Here is a 12,142-nt window from a genome sequence, read left to right on the forward strand (position 1 = left end):
CAAAGATATGTAGGGTGAGGTTGCTTACTAGCTACCCAATTAAATAAAAATGCCCATTTTCTTATCCAAACCGTGTATTTTTGTGCCATGTCTGATGAAAGCGATGCACGTTTAGATGATGCACCTTTTTTACTTTGAATCGACAATCATTTTTCAATTGATTGCAGCCTTCCCGTAGTGAACTCTTGAATGTCCACTGCATGGTTGTTAAAAATGTATCGCAGCCCATATTTCCTCTTTGCCCCCGACATGGTCGCATATACGAGTATAGGGTGTCCCAGAAGTCTTGAAGCTTTTTTATTTTTGTCGTGTGACCTTGCTATGCCACCGATTAAGGCAAATGACGCCTCAAACGAAAGAGAAAGAACTGAAATTTTGTATTTTCATGCGTAGAGCACCACTTTGGTCAGGTGGCTCCCGTTGTGAGTCGCACAAGATTGAGCACGAGAGATCACGTTCTTCGCTGCCGCCAAGATCTCCCGGTTTGCGAAACACCGGTGTCGCCATGCCCGTTTCTGGTCAGCTTCAGAGCCTCATTTCATGAAGCGAGCCAGCCGCCAGGAAACAGAGTATTGGATCTCCGAGAAAACATTAGCAACATAATGATTTACTGATCAGAAAGTCTCCTGACATGTTTGCATGCATCCATTACGGAAATAAGGCTCAGCTGCTTGAGCACGCTAAGCAACAGCCCGTTGTAATCCTTTGATTCGTCGCATTATTATGGGGTTAAAACAAATATCAACCCGTCGGAAATATATGTCGCTAATATTATGTCGCTCGCTTCAGGGAATAAGACTCTGAAGCTGACAAGAAACGGGCATGGCGACACCGGTGTTTCGCAAACCGGGAGATCTTGGCGGCAGCGAAGAACGTGATCTCTCGTGCTCAATCTTGTGCGACTCACAACGAGGGCCACCTGACTAAAGTGGTGCTCTACGCATGAAAATACAAAATTTCAGTTCTTTCTCTTTCGTTTGAGGCATGATTCGCCTTAATCGGTGGCATAGCAAGGTCACACGACAAAATTAAAAAAGCTTCATTCAAAGCTTCATTCAAAAGCTTCATTCAAAAAGCTTCAAAAAAGGGAAAATGTGATGGGTTGCGTTGCTGAAGCTTGCGATGTGTAGCGGTTGATACCAAATGTCATGGCAGACTGCAGAGGAGCCGAATCCAGCGCGGTCCTCGAATACAATGCGGGATTACCTCCAAAAATGGTTTTTCGCCTTATTTTCGCCTTTGGTGCATTACGTGATCAGCTTCCACAAACGCTGGCTAAATGCTCCTGTTCCATTGACGTATATGCTATGTCTAAGTATTTTATTTCCTGTTTTCGAGCGTAACATTTTTTGCCATTTGTACTACCCATGGTGAAACCCATAGACCTATTAGCGACTCTCACTGGTCGCTAATTTGAACATGTTCCCTATAAGCGTTTTTTGCAATGGTTTGCCAAAATACTCACTATAAAAAATTTGTGGATATCGGGGCAGAAAATGCATAGATCCTGATAGGAAAATGAACGATCACTCCGAAAATCAATTCCCAGTTTTACAGTGGCACCCACAAAGCGTGACCAGTGACGGTTCAAATTAAGGGGGTCGCTAATTAGGCATCTTACCCTAATGATTGTATAAATGCTTAGACTAAGGCAGGGGCTAAAAGAAAGGGTGTCAGGGCCAAAGACATACTCGGTGAACTAAGGATAAAATCACTTCAAGATCACTCGTAACTTGTATAAAAAACGATATTGGTTCTTTAACTCGTAGCTTAGGCAGCAGGCTTTCTCTTGACCACAACAAGCCCGACTCTTCCCTCCCCATCCATCTTTGCTCGACAATGCGCCTGTTCATGTCACATCCATTTTCCCAGCCCTCGAGCTTTGTAACCGTCCTTGGACGCGCTGGAGGATCGTGACTTAGAGCTGGCAGCTCCTGACGAAAACTGTCCCGTCAGAGGGCCGGTAATGAACCCAGTAATTAACCCATCAACGCGCACAAGGTCAGGCCACCGGGAGGGAGCAACTGTTGAAATTGCCGCGTTGGAACACAATGGGGCCGGAGTTTCATGCGGTCATGGTCTGGGTCTAGCAGCGTCAGTGTAATTTGTCTTTTGTCTTTTGTTTCCAAGTCTTTTCTCTCTCTCTCTCTCTCTCTCTCTCTCTCTCTCTCTCTCTCTCTCTCTCTCTCTCTCTCTCTCTCTCTCTCTCTCTCTCTCTCTCTCTCTCTCTCTCTCTCTCTCTCTCTCTCTCTCTCTCTCTCTCTCTCTCTCTCTCTCTCTCTCTCTCTCTCTCTCTCTCTCTCTCTCTCTCTCTCTCTCTCTCTCTCTCTCTCTCTCTCTCTCTCCTCTCTCTCTCTCTCTCTCTCTCTCTCTCTCTCTCTCTCTCTCTCTCTCTCTCTCTCTCTCTCTCTCTCTCTCTCTCTCTCTATCTCTCTCTCTCTCTCTCTCTCTCTCTCTCTCTCTCTCTCTCTCTCTCTCTCTCTCTTTCTCTTTCTCTTTCTCTCTCTCTCTCTCTCTCTCTCTCTCTCTCTCTCTCTCTCACTCTCTCTCTTCACACCGAAACACTCAGTTCAGACACCAAATGCGACGAGCGTTGTAACACTTGTCCTTCTCCATCAAACGTGCTCCGTTTTAAGCACATTCCTCGCCTTAGGGAACACCAGAACTATGTTTCACGAGCGACTCTACCATGATTAACACGAGTAACTTTCACGTCGCTAACAAATCGGTGTCAAAATTGCGTAACGACGCTGTTCACGCGGGTAATCGGGTAATTACACACTAATAAGGATATTGGTGTGGTGCTCGTGATATATTATGTGATGAATGTATCGTGTTTGGGTGATTGAATGATTAGGCGATCGTGATTGTCAGTGAGTTCGGGTTAACTGTATGATCTCCCTCCCCCCCCCCCCCCACACCCCACCGAACAGCGAAATGTCAGCTGAATGTGTTTTTGAGGCATTTTAGCCACCGCTTAAACGTTTTTATAGGTTAAATGATTCAGTGGTTGAAGTGAAATAAAAAAAGTATATAATATACACCTTCTGGAGCAATGCATCACAGTTCTTTCTAATATGAATCATCCCTTAGACCGAAGGGTCATTCTGGAGCAGTCCATTTTCCCACCTTTGTGCCCCACAGTTCATAGCCCTTGCGTCCTCAGTATTTGAACTATGACTCAGTAGCGGCGGAACACCTTCAATCAAAGGGGGGCACTGCCTACTTTTGGTCCCACTCTTTCCATGCAACGCCCACAGGGCTAATGTTAAAATGCCAAAATCAAAGGAGGGCACGGTGCCCCGGTGCCCTCCCCGTTCCGCCGCCTATGCTATGACTCATCTTCCCACCGGGCCTATCCGGGCCGGGTGTTTTCCGTTGTCCGTTGGTATATACGGGTCGGGGGTCGCTACTCGCTTCCTGTGGGGCTCAGGGGAGGCCTCCCCTTCCTCCCCTCCCTCCCCAACGCACCTGGACCCTTGTCGGCCACTTCCGCCGCCTGACCGACCCAAAGCACGGGAACTGTGGGGATGTCTGGGTTACCGAGGTAGTCTCTGATGATGGGAGAATTGTTGGAATATGGTGCGGTTTACTTGCAAGTACGTGACTCATTAAGCTTAATTGTTCAGCTGGCTATGTTGGATATGTGGGATCAATGACTCCAAATGAGTCATGTATCCATTTACTTCGTTAGCTGAAAGACAGATCCTTGAAGTTGGACCATTCGTAAAGTATCGAATGTGTCAGCCCCGTTTCCTTTTCTTCATTTTTTGTTTTATGTAAGAAGTGTAACTAAATAGAACATTTGCTAAGGGAACCAACGCTTCTGCTTCTTTTTAGAAGAATAATTGCCATCAAAAGCTCCCCACGTTGAGCAAACCCGATCGAATTTTAGAGCATCTGACTGGCCATCGCAGTTAGTACCCCCGCGACTGCGCGTCAGCTGACGGCCGCTGCGGCTGACTATCGGTACGAGCCGGTCCAGCCGGCAGCCGCCCGGCTCCCGTGTTCACTATCGTACCGGGCTCGGTACGGGTCGGGTCGGGGAGCCCGTATTACGGAGTGATGTTCGGTGATGACCCAGTGTCTGTCACTCGGCGATTGGTGATAACGTGAGCTGAGAGAAGTGACACTCGTGAATCGTGATTGATTATGTGAGCTAAAGAAGTGACAATCACCGAGTGAAAAGTGAGCTAATCACCTGGCAAGTGACAACGGATAGTCTACGTGTGACGACTGATCAAAACACCAAAATATCTGTCAGTTCTAAATTCTAATGCGAGCTAAGGAGCTGAGCCAATAGCCAAGTAAGTCAAGAACCCAGCGGGTGAACCACACGGTGCGTATAGTCTTGAATGGTTGTAGTGCTGTCCGTAAAAAAGATAAGACGGCATTGAAGTGAACTTGGGTGTGGTTTCACGACATCTCCACCTGCACTTCCCTCGAGGTCTCCATCTCCAAGGCCCTCTCCCACGTGCCGCAAGCAGCCGCCGCAGCCTGGGGCTCGTCTCGGTGAAACTGAGAGTGGACCCGGTCCAGCCTCTCAGGTCCTGTGAGGTGTGGTCATCCACCGCCGCTGGCTCCACGTGAAACTACCCGGTCTCTGGTGGCGGGCAGGTGAGGACGGCTGTTAGCTACCGCTGGGAGAGCTGAGGATTAGCTCCGGAGCTGAGCTGAGCTGAGCTGAGTTCTGAGCTACTGTGAAAACTGAACCACTAAGCTTCTTCTTAAGCGGAGTTATTAAGCAATAAAATCACGTCCTATAAGACTTACGAGCACATCACAGAAGACATCAACAACATTTTCGCATCTGTGACGGTTTCATAATTGATCTGCAGACATCTTCCGGTTGCGACGTGTCACTGTGAGACAACCTGGTCGTGTCACACCGCGGAAGTAACTCGGAGTTCCGTGCTCGCTGTGACTGCGGAAGGATTGCAAGGTGTGAGAAGATCTACGAGGGCGTGTGAGAGACCTCGTGGGGCGTTAGTTCCGCTCTGAGACGGTGTGAGAGGTGCTCACAGAAGGGGCTCGGAGAGTGTGTGAAGAGGGCGAGGACAGCCAAGGAGTGTCGGTAAATGGTGTCAGGGCTTTGAGAAGTGTATGTCACCAGTACCTGTGGCCAGAGTTCGAGTTAGTGTGATTCAAGTAGTGGAGTGAGACGTGTGAAAACTCGTGAGTGTGCGAACAGAGGATAAGAGGGAGGCAGTGAAGACAGCAGGAGCAAGGATCGATCCTGAGACAGGTGAGTTTTAGCTCCTGAAATCAGGAGATAATGAGGAGGGGAGGTGATTTTGTTTTGTCTTTAGACGCTATTTTACACTTTTCAAGAGGTATGTACGAACTATACGAATTATAGCTTGAATGGGAATAGCCACTTAAATCGTTCGATTGTTATCCTACACTCGATGATCAAGAGGCATTCCCACATAATCGCAGACTTCGATGACAGCATATTTGACCCCAGCCGATTCATATCCTGGTCCTGGTGCCAATGCAAGAATCTTGCCCAAAAGTACTGAACATAACACTACTGGCTAAACCAAGCACACCTATATGAGAATCATGAGAATGAGGAACTTGCTGACAGCTTTGCTCACTACTAAAGTCCCAGTAACATACAACTTATTAATTAATCTGATCGAATTAGCATCGAGAGGATTATGAATTTGATCTTCCCTGGCCGTTTTCCTTTTGTCTTTTCCGGTGCACGGTTGTAATACCTAGCCTTACTATGAAAGCATCCACTCATGCAATGAGGAAACGCACATGCATACGTTTTCCGTGGTATCATTATCCGGTAAATAGAAAATGAGGAGCAGCACGATACTTGCTTTTGATTAATATCTGAAAACAATGTTTTTACTATTCTTGGGGGCATTTTGTGCCATGTTTTGATTGTTTTATTATGAATTGTTTCTGAAAAATTGGCTGTGCTCATGCTGCATGGTGTCACCGTCTTAATGCGTTTTGTGAACTAGAAGCTTCTACACGATTTGCGGATGGGTAAAAGTTCAGGACTTCTTCACGATTGTTCAAGGGGCTGGGAAGCATTTACCTTGAGTTTGTGACGTAGCGCAATGTCGTCAAAATTTTTGGTCCTGCTCGTACCAAGGACTAAATCCGTCCTTTGTATGCCATTGTTTCTTGGGCGTTACACAAGCCTATTGAAGTGCATGGTTCAACAAGCCATTATCCAAAGCTTTTTCTACATTCCCTCACTGAAACGCAGCATGAAACTCATGTATTTGTGAACGAACACCATGGGCTTTGCAACTCAGCCTCATTTGGTCAGAGGACATTTCTGATCACAGAAGCCCAATATGCCGTGCCGGTGACAAGTGAGGGTGAAGTTATTGAACTTTTGTCAAACGGCTATCACAATGGCTATTTTAGCGTTATCACAGCCTGCGTGCTAGCCGAGAGGACCTTTGCAGGAAATCTGGCCAAAATCAGAAGGTCACCTGCCCGATTTATCAAGGCTGCCGACAGTTTCAGGATGCCGGGTATTGAACAACAATGTTTCAGTTATTTGTATTGCTCCTTATCTGGCTGAAGTTGTGTTCATGTGTCGCAGGGCTGAATTTTTCTAAGTAATCCGCATTCCATTGAATGTCACCATGAAGGACACTATACCAGGATCCTGCTGCAGGATTTACCACGGCCGAGTAGCATGAAACGTCAGAATCAAGAATATCGGGAGTTCACGGCCATGTGAACTAGAATCAATGTGAAAACCAGCTTCAGTGATTTATGACAGTTGAATTTCGCTTGTTGAATTACACACAAACTGGTTTTAGTATTGATAGTTTCTGAGAATTGTGTATCAGTACGCACGTAAAAATGACTGCATCTGATGACCTTCAATAGTTCTGTTGTTATCGTGCTGGATCCTGGCAGCGAGATGGATTTTAGTGAATTAACTAATTAGATTGTAACGATTAAACAGGTCCTCATAATGGAATTAATCCGGGATTCCACATTACGTTATACTGTTTAACGAGGTAAAAATGGATCTTAGAAGCTCGTATGTCTGGATTTGATCAGAACCCCTGCATCACGTTCTGGGTCTTCATAAAATTCCTACAGCGTTCAAATAGTAAGTGACCACCCTCACTAATCATCATTTTTGTCGTTTTGTTGGAAAACAAATCCAATATTCAACATTTATTTGTAGATAAGGTAAGCAAAACCATGGCTCACACCATCGCTATTGTATCGCATAAAATTGCTTCACTTTTTAGGTACATTCCCAAAGTATTTCGGTGCATTTTTTATTTCCACAATAACTAGGTAAGCCATTCCTTCAAAGGAGTATCGACTGCGAGTGACGCTCGTGACATTCCGTCACGCATCTCTGGCCTTCCGTGGGTGAGTAGTGTGCACGACGCATTGTGCACGCGCCGAGCCCGCACGCTCACGGAAATCGAGGTCACGAGGCTTGGAGTGCCTGTTGAGAGACGCTGACGTAGAGTTGTGTGAATCGTGTTTCTTTGTTGGAAAATGCCAGCAAAGGTGTATCGTCCTTGGTTAGAGGTGTGGTTAACCGAAGGCCGAAGCTACGAAGTTTAAAAAGGGTGGTGGAAGGGAAAAACGTTTGTTGAGTGGCGCAGCAATCTATATGTTACCGTTTCTCATAAGTATTTGCGTGTATGAGAAACGCTTAATCTCAGTTTAATGACAAGAATTTGATTCAATAATGCTCAAGATATACCGTCGCTCAATTGCAAAACGAATGTGGTTTATGCATAAATCTCAACAGAAATAATTTATCATGTTAAATTATTTCTGTTGAGATAACAAGCGCTCGTTCAGACTTATCCACGGGAGCTGTCATCTACCAATGTCGATGAATAATGATCGTTTGATGTGGTGGAAAACGAGCTTAGTGGATGAGCTATAACTAGAGTACGAAGATAAAAGATATCAGCGGTGCTAGATTTACCTGAAGCGCTTTCTCTATACTGCTAAGCTACACTGTTCAGAATATTAGGAAAACAATTAATAATATAGGTGAAAGTGAAGGAAACCAATTACCGACTTAGAACCGAATCTTGCTTTATATGTAATGAAATAAAAGATCAATATCACTGGCTGATAAAAGACGTGCAATGTCGTCGATAATTCACAGCAATAGTTACCCTATTCCACGTTTTTGAATTCCCGATGTCTCATGACATACATAACATAGATGACATAAATGTCATAGAAGACATGGCTGTCTCGTCAAAGAAGCAGTTGACCCAAATAGCTGCAGTCCGAAAGGCCATGGTTGTGCGCTCATTACGTGAATATGAGCGATTGGGATGCGCTACTGGGGACATGGATTATTGATTATAATCAGAGCTGTTACATGTCTACATGCCTACACCGGAGGAGGGGATGGTTTGGGTAGGAGCATTGCGCCTAACGAAAATATTTGGACCATGCTAATTATCTTTTGCTTAATGCTTAATTGCGTAATGCTTAATTATCATTTGCCAGCTGATGTGCGATGTAAGCATTGTTGATTTGTTAGAATTGCATCCAGTCAGTTTATTTTGAAAGGATTCTTGAGAAAGCTTACCTACTTGGCAGTTGGCATTAGCTTTTATTACTTATTCCATGTTCCATATTTATGCGTATCGTCATTTTCAACACAACGGGTCAGTTGCCGGATGGCAAATCTATAGCCTATAGGTACTGCTCACAGCCTTCAGGGGATGCCCTGAGTGCATGGTTTATGCTTCCAAATCAAATGACAACTGCTATATTACACTTTCCTCTTTGCTTTCCACACACCCTGATGACCCATTCGTCATGTTTCCTGTATTCCGGGATGTTTTCACTTTCCGTTTTTTGCACGTGCTATTTTCCGCTCTGGTGTGCTAATGTGCTGAGGGCACGCCGCGTTCAACAGACTTCCTGGGTCGCTTACTATGACACAGTTAAAAGTGCAGTAGTATGCACCCTTACATGCAAACACTGGACTTGGGCATCACGAGAGTGAGCTTTATACTACGTTGAGGAAATTCGTGGCATTCGTGGCACAAATTTACCGTTATGTAACGCTACCCATGATGCATTTACCAATTTAATATGTGTTGAAAATTGAGCAACACAACAGACACAGCATCTGGCATATCATGTGTGTTATTCAACAAACCTTAGTAAACTATCGGTAATTATTCACGGCCTTTCCCTTAGCTGGTAGAAATAGATATGCCAATTATTTTCGCTTGGTACGCGGCTAGTTATTCGCTGAACAACTATGCAATCGGGAGGGAATAATTATCGCCGCACTTTTTCTCTTTGAAGAACCGTGCCAATAACAGCACGATTTAGCTTGTGCTACATTTCGCCATTTTTCTGCGGGCTAATAAAACGATCACGTGCGCTGCAGAAGCACAGACCTCGTGATGAGGAAAACGCCGACGAAAAGTGCTGGCTCACCGGGCCAGGCTGGATCTATGTAGGTGAAACTTGTGAACTATCGTGAAGCTGAGCATCCGAGACCCATAAACTGGGGTCTCTCGTCTCTCCTGGCTCGGGCACGGCATAGCACGCCTGTTAGGGTGGCGTGCTTTGGCCGTTCCCGTGCCGTTCTGCTCTGGTTGGAGTCACTTCCGTCATCGTGTCTCTCTTCGTGTCTCTTGGTATCTCCCCGTGTGTCTCTTCGTGCGTTTTCGAGCACGGTTTATTGTCTCCGATTCTGGATTCATCCCAGAAGGAGCTTTGGCATAGCTGGGTCACACGAACTCAGTGCTATCTCATGTTTGGTGATGTGCTGAGGTCAGGAGAATCTAGAGCATTGTCAGATGAGATGAATCTTCACGGGCCGTCTTTGGGGTGGTGAAATTCGGGAGCGAGTTAGATAACATCTCAAACCGGCGCGGTGTTGTGCTGGAAAAGGTCGCTGCCCAGTTAGCATTAATTATGACTGGTCCATAACGGCCAGCAGTTTTCTCGCCTTTTATGGCTGGTTCCTTTGGATCTGGTCCAACCAGACGTGCTGACAGTATAGACCACAGCTTACGGTATGGGTGGACCAAACTGACAGGTCAGCAACTTTGGAACTGACGAGGATTCTAGTTGCTGAGCTGGAAGCTTCAGTTGCACAAGAAGTAAAACGGCTAAATCAACAAAGTAAGCTGTCGAGTGTAGCCATGGGCCAAATAAGTCACACTTGTGTCTGCTTCGGTCTGCTTAGAAAGCAGCCCTGCCCTTTTTGTAAACATGACTCCGCAATTTACATCGGTGACCGATATTCTTCAACGTTTACCCATTGAAGGCACGTGACTTTTCTGCTGACTTAAAGGTAGTGTGCCAGCTTTCTTGGACCGTATGGAGTTAATGGCCCAGATAAGGAGAACCGGATTTTTAGAACTTATCCATACCTTCAAAACTCATGGAAGCGTCTTAAATTCTTCAAATTTTGGGTACCCCAGTGCGAAATTCGCCCCGACGGGTTGTCGGTCGTACCCCAACCACATTTCACACCACTATGAACAATAAATGCACACACTGAAATCGCTATTACCGATATGCTCATCCAATCAAGTTTCGATAAACCCGTTCATCATCATCTCCTGCGGTTTCGAACACGCCTGTTAGGTGGCTTCTGATGCTCGTCGAGGTCGGAATTTCCAAATACGCGTGGTGCGTCGGGCCGCGCGCTCTGACTTCGGCCAAGAAAAATGCGTCAGCTGATCATTGTCATTTCTGCCACTTGCGTGTGGTGAAATGGGGTCATAACTTATAAGACGGCTTTTTCATATCAATTATTTTACATAAAATCATATTTCAAACCATAAATAATGTTCGACAGCCAAATAAAAGAAACAATACCAATACGGGCTTACAGTTTAAGGCTCGACATTGTGTTGTCTACGATTAGACAGCTGATAACTCATTCCCGTACGTCGTATGGTCGTAACACTATAATGACCTTTGCTTATTGTCACAAGTGCGCCGCATTCGCGATTGTTGCCCGACGCCTGTTTGCAGGTGAGCCCACTACAGTTGTTATACATATCTAAAAACCGAAAAACTTTTAGGCGAAAAAGGCACTATTCCAGGCCCATTTTTGATTTTTTTTGCGATATTAGGTAAAAACAGAAGCTTCTTATCCTAGGAAAAATAAAATGGGAAATCTTTCAAAGGTGGCACACTACCTTTAAACCGCTAGTCACGTGACCTCAATACAACCCAGAATCCCCAGTCACGTGACTTGTCTAGCCACGATCTTGAGTGGTTTTATCATGAACAATGGGAACCAATTCTATCAAGTGTCGTGTCGTGTCGCTTTCGAATGCGGTAATAAAAAACTTGCGGATTTATTCGGCCAAGAAATCGTGTATCTAGTGAAATTGGTGAATGACCACCAAGTGAACTGCGGGGACATTAACCATGATTTTCCTTTCCGTTCACCGCAGTAGCGCGTGCGTTCTGAACCTCCGTGGCTCCTGGCGACTACGTGACTTGGGTAGATTAGGCTCCACCTTTGGTCAAGAGATGCTCTCTCGCTCGCTGCTCTTCAGACTCCACGTGCGCGCGTGTGTGAAAGTGGCTGGGATGGTGTGGCTACTGTATGGTGACAAGGATGCTTGCTGTGATGATTTGTGATGTCACGTAGGTATACGAGTCACCTGGGTGGTCCACCTACTTGCAGCGTATAACTATGTAGATGAGATAGTGCTACTGACTCATGTAAACGCCACCTTAATGTTTGTTATTTAGTCATTTCAAGTGAGAAATAGCCGTTATAAAGAGTAGATACTGAAACATAAAATTAACGGCTCAGGCCCGGGTGACCTACGCCCGGGTGGCCTACGCCCGGCTGACCTACGCCCGAATTGCCTACTCCATCGAATGTCTACGCCCGGGTGACCTACGCCCGGCTGACCTACGCCCGAATCGCCTACTCCATCGAATGTCTACGCCCGGGTGACCTACGCCCGGCTGACCTACGCCCGAATCGCCTACTCCATCGAATGTCTACGCCCGGCTGACCTACGCCCGGCTAACCTACGCCCGAATCGCCTACTCCATCGAATGTCTACGCCCGGCTGACCTACGCCCGGCTGACCTACGCCCGAATCGCCTACTCCATCGAATGTCTACGCCCGGGTGACCTATGCCCGGCTGACCTACGCCCGAATCG

This window comes from Amphibalanus amphitrite, unplaced genomic scaffold (assembly GCF_019059575.1).
Source record: "Amphibalanus amphitrite isolate SeventyFive unplaced genomic scaffold, NRLGWU_Aamphi_draft 001943F_arrow, whole genome shotgun sequence".
Lineage (NCBI taxonomy): Eukaryota > Metazoa > Arthropoda > Thecostraca > Balanomorpha > Balanidae > Amphibalanus > Amphibalanus amphitrite.